Below are 6000 nucleotides of genomic sequence, written 5' to 3' on the forward strand. Positions count from 1 at the left end.
AACTTGGGCCAAAAAAATGTCTGAATGGAGCCTTACAGAGGGGTGATCAATGACAGGGGGGTGATCAATGACAGGGGGGTGATCAATGACAGGGGGGTGATCAGGGAGTCTATATGGGGTGATCACCCCCCTGTCATTGATCACCCCCCTATAAGGCTCCATTCAGATGTCCGTATGTGTTTTGCGGATCCGATCCATGTATCCGTGGATCCGTAAAAATCATACGGACATCTGAATGCAGCCTGACAGGGGGGGTGATCAATGACAGGGGGGGTTATCAATGACAGGGGGGTGATCAGGGAGTCTATATGGGGTGATCACCCCCCCTGGAAGGCTCCAGGGAGACGCCTGTATGTGTTTTGCGGATCCGATCCATCTATTAGTGGATCCGTAAAAATCATGCGGACGTCTGAATGGAGCTTTACAGGGGGGTGATCAATGACAGGGGGGTAATCAATGACAGGGGGGTGATCAGGGAGTCTATATGGGGTGATCACCACAGTCATTGATCACGCCCCTGTAAGGCTCCATTCAGACGTCCGTATGCGTTTTGCGGATCCGATCCATCTATCAGTGGATCCGTAAAAATCATGCGGACATCTGAATGGAGCTTTACAGGGGGGTGATCAATGACAGGGGGGTAATCAATGACAGGGGGGTGATCAGGGAGTCTATATGGGGTGATCACCACAGTCATTGATCACGCCCCTGTAAGGCTCCATTCAGACGTCCGTATGCGTTTTGCGGATCCGATCCATCTATCAGTGGATCCGTAAAACTCATGCGGACATCTGAATGGAGCTTTACAGGGGGGTGATCAATGACAGGGGAGTAATCAATGACAGGGGGGTGATCAGGGAGTATATATGGGGTGATCACCACAGTCATTGATCACGCCCCTGTAAGGCTCTATTCAGACGTCCGTATGCGTTTTGCGGATCCGATCCATCTATCAGTGGATCCGTAAAAATCATGCGGACATCTGAATGGAGCTTAACAGGGGGGTGATCAATGACAGGGGGGTAATCAATGACAGGGGGGTGATCAGGGAGTCTATATGGGGTGATCAGGGGTGATCAAGGGTGATCAAGGGTGAATAAGGGGTTAATAAGTGACAGGGGGGGGGTGTAGTGTAGTGGTGCTTGGTGCAACATATTACTGAGCTATCTGTGTCCTCTGGTGGTCGATCCAAACAAAGGGGACCACCAGAGGACCAGGTAGCAGGTATATTAGACGCTGTTATCAAAACAGCATCTAATATACCTGTTAGGGGTTAAAAAAATCACATCTCCAGCCTGCCAGCGAACGATCGCCGTGGCAGGCTGGAGATCCACTCTCTTACCTTCCGTTCCTGTGAACGCGCGCGCCTGTGTGCGCGCGTTCACAGGAAATCTCGGCTCACGCGAGATGACGCCAATCGGCGTTAGTGTGACCTGGGAGCGCCGCAGAGATGACGCCTTTCGGCGTTAGTGTGACGGTAAGTGGTTAAGGACTTGGGAACCATGCCGTACCGGTACGTCATGGGTCCCTAAGGGGTTAATAGTCCCACAAGGGGACTATAACAGACATCTTTTTGATTGATTTTAAAATGCAATGCACTATCCCTATAGTGCATTGCATTTTAATCTTAGTGCTATTTTGCCTCTCTGGTGCAGCCTGCTGTAAACTAATCAAGGCAGGCTTGGGGCCTTTATATACCCCAGCCAGCCTTCACACACATTGGCACCCCGAGATCGCATTTGCGGGGTGCCGATGGGAGACAGAGGGAGTCTACTTCCTCTGTCAGCACTTACATGGGGCGGACACCATTACCCGCGGCAGGTAAAGTGTTAGAGCAGGGCCGCAGGACACTGCACGAGTCCCGGGGGACTCGTGCAGTGCTTAGACTTGGCCGCCATTTAAAAAAAGCGCCTTTAACCTCTTAGTGACCGCCGTTAAAAGGTGCATGGGTGGTAAGTAAGGGGTTAAAGGGGCTGTCCATTGTAAAATATATTTCAACAGTTTTCAAACAACAGCTGGAACTGAATACCTTTGTAATTGCATGTTTTCCTTTACACCAGCTTTGATAAATTTCCCCCTGAATGTTGCAACCAGTCAGTTAAAGTATTTGTGTTGCTATGTTTCCGAAAATCTAAATGCTTAGTTTTATTTTTTTCTCCTTAGATGCTTTAGTATTAACCTCTTTAAACCCTTTCCCAAGACATAACTTTTTCATTTTTCCATTAATATAGCCGTTTGAGGGCTTGTTTTTTGTGTACAAGTTGTACTTTTTAATACCACCATTTAATATTGCATAGAATGTAGTGGGAAGCGGGAAAAATTCCAAATAGGGTGTAATTTTTTTACACCGTTTTTATATTTTTTTTTTTACGGTATTCACCTGAGGGGTTAGAACATGTGATATTTTTATAGAGCAGGTTATTACGGACACGGCGATACCTAATATGTCTACTTTTTTTATTTATGTAAGTTTTACACAATTATTTCATTTTTGAAACAAAAAAAAAATATTGTTTTAGTGTCTCCATAGTCCGAGAGCCATAGTTTTTTGGCGATTATCTTGGGTAGGGTATTATTTTTGCGGGATGAGATAACGGTTTGATTGGCACTATTTTGGGGTGCGTATGACTTTTTGATCGCTTGCTATTACACTTTTTGTGACATAAGGTGACAAAAAATAGCTTTTTTTACACAGTCTTTTAAAAAAAAAAATTAACGGTATTCACCTGGGGGGTTAGGTCATGTGATATTTTTATAGGGCAGGTTATTACGGACGCGGCGATACCTAATATGTGTAGTGCATTTTTTTTTTAATCTGTGATAAATGTTTTTTTTTTTATTTTAACAGTTTTTTCACTTTTTTTTAAACTTTCTTTTGACCCAGACCCACTTGGTTCTTGAACACTATATAGTGTTCTGTACTGTATTTTCACTTTACACTTAGTCGGATCAGACTTCTGCCTTTAGTTAAAAATTAAAATTTAGGTCATTTTGAAGTTTCTGATCCCCACGGTCACGGACCGCGGGGATCAGAAACTTCTGAAAGCACTGCAAACCTCAGGTCTGAATTGACCTTCGGTTTGCAGCGATCACCGATACGGGGGGGTCACAGGACCCCCCTTTGCATTGTCCCAGGGTGCCTGCTGATTGATTTCAGCAGGCAACCAGTTCTGATCAACGCCCGCCGCGCGGCGGTGATCGGAAATACACAGGGCGTACAGGTACGGCCTGTGTCCTTAAGTACCAGGACATCAGGGCGTACCTGTACGCCCTGTGTCCGTAAGAGGTTAATACTTCAAAAAATAAAAACTTTTGAAAAAATTTCTTTTTTCTTGTCATCACAGTATTCTGACCCCCATAACTTTTTTTTATAGTTATGTCTAAGGAGATGTGTGAGGGCTCATTTTTTGCAGTCTGTATTACTTTTTGATCACTTTTTATTCACCGTTTAAAGTGATGAAAAAACGGTGAACCATCCATTTTTTTTTTTTTTGAGGGGCAATCACCCCGAAACAGCTGTCTGCAGATGAGGTGCTGGCTTATTTAATATCCAAGTCATGTCTCAAGGCTTATTTTAAAAGCTGAACATTGACTTATAGGATAGCTGCCTTACATCTGGTGGCATTAGAGGCAGAGCTTGTTAAGAGCTCATTTGCATCTCTTCCCTCCCAGAATTCCAGAGGAGCATGTATGGCCTAAAAGTCTCCTCACACTGATTAAGGTGCTCTCTCCCTAAGGAGAGTTAGTTCCCCCCTTACTATTTTTTTTGTTACGCTATTCACCATATGGGATTTTTTTATATTTTAAAAGTACGGGTGTTTTCGCACGTGGCGATGCCCATGATGCTATTTTTTTTAATTATATTATAAAGTAGTAACAGGCACTCAATGAGGATTTGTTATTTAATAGATAAATGAAGTATTAGAAGACAATAAATAAAATACAAAAATATAGTGCAAAAATATATAAAGAAATATATGTATAAAAAAGTTAAAAAAATATAAAAGATTAAAAATAGGCGCAAAAAGTTCATATAGCGGTTAGTCAGCTGTTACGTACCGTATATACAGTATATATTATAGTACTTAATCAAGTATATGTATATACAGTCGTGGCCAAAAGTTTTGAGAATGACACAAATATTAGTTTTCACAAAGTTTGCTGCTAAACTGCTTTTAGATCTTTGTTTCAGTTGTTTCTGTGATGTAGTGAAATATAATTACACGCACTTCATACGTTTCAAAGGCTTTTATCGACAATTACATGACATTTATGCATAGAGTCAGTATTTGCAGTGTTGGCCCTTCTTTTTCAGGACCTCTGCAATTCGACTGGGCATGCTCTCAATCAACTTCTGGGCCAATTCCTGACTGATAGCAACCCATTCTTTCATAATCACTTCTTGGAGTTTGTCAGAATTAGTGGGTTTTTGTTTGTCCACCCGCCTCTTGAGGATTGACCATAAGTTCTCAATGGGATTAAGATCTGGGGAGTTTCCAGGCCATGGACCCAAAATGTCAACGTTTTGGTCCTCGAGCCACTTAGTTATCACTTTTGCCTTATGCCACGGTGCTCCATTGTGCTGGAAAATGCATTGTTCTTCACCAAACTGTTGTTGGATTGTTGGAAGAAGTTGCTGTTGGAGGGTGCTTTGGTACCATTCTTTATTCATGGCTGTGTTTTTGGGCAAAATTGTGAGTGAGTGTGGGGTTGCTTCTCCCTTGGATGAGAAGCAACCCCACACATGAATGGTCTCAGGATGCTTTACTGTTGGCATGACACAGGACTGATGGTAGCGCTCACCTTTTCTTCTCCGGACAAGCCTTTTTCCAGATGACCCAAACAATCGGAAAGAGGCTTCATCGGAGAATATGACTTTGCCCCAGTCCTCAGCAGTCCATTCACCATACTTTCTGCAGAAGATCAATCTGTCCCTGATGTTTTTTTTGGAGAGAAGTGGCTTCTTTGCTGCCCTTCTTGACACCAGGCCATCTTCCAAAAGTCTTCGCCTCACTGTGTGTGCAGATGCGCTCACACCTGCCTGCTGCCATTCCTGAGCAAGCTCTGCACTGGTGGCACTCCGATCCCGCAGCTGAATCCTCTTTAGGAGACGATCCTGGCGCTTGCTGGATTTTCTTGGACGCCCTGAAGCCTTCTTCACAAGAATTGAACCTCTTTCCTTGAAGTTCTTGATGATCCTATAAGTTGTTGATTGAGGTGCAATCTTAGTAGCCACAATATCCTTGCCTGTGAAGCCATTTTTATGCAACGCAATGATGGCTGCACGCGTTTCTTTGCAGGTCACCATGGTTAACAATAGAAGAACAATGATTTCAAGCATCACCCTCCTTTTAACATGTCAAGTCTGCCATTTTAACCCAATCAGCCTGACATAATCATCTCCAGCCTTGTGCTCGTCAACATTCTCACCTGAGTTAACAAGACGATTACTGAAATGATCTCAGCAGTTCCTTTAATGACAGCAATGAAATGCAGTGGAAAGTTTTTTTTGGGATTAAGTTAATTTTCATGGCAAAGAAGGACTATGCAATTCATCTGATCACTCTTCATAACATTCTGGAGTATATGCAAATTGCTATTATGAAAACTTAAGCAGCAACTTTTCCAATTTCCAATATTTATGTAATTCTCAAAACTTTTGGCCACGACTGTACACTGAACAAAAATATAAACGCAACACTTTTGGTTTTGCTCCCATTTTGCATGATCTGAACTCAAAGATCTGAAACATTTTCAACATGCACAAAAGACCCATTACTCTCAAATATTGTTCACAAATCTGTCTAAATCTCTGTTAGTGAGCACTTCTCCTTTGCCGAGATATCCATCCCACCTCACAGGTGTGGCATATCAAGGTGCCGATTAGATAGCATGAATATTGCACAGGTGTGCCTTAGACTGCCCACAATAAAAGGCCACTCTGAAATGTGCGGTTTGATCACACAGCACAATGCCACAGATGTCGCAATGTTTGACGGA

The sequence above is a fragment of the Bufo bufo genome, chromosome 2 (genome assembly GCF_905171765.1).
Source record: "Bufo bufo chromosome 2, aBufBuf1.1, whole genome shotgun sequence".
Lineage (NCBI taxonomy): Eukaryota > Metazoa > Chordata > Amphibia > Anura > Bufonidae > Bufo > Bufo bufo.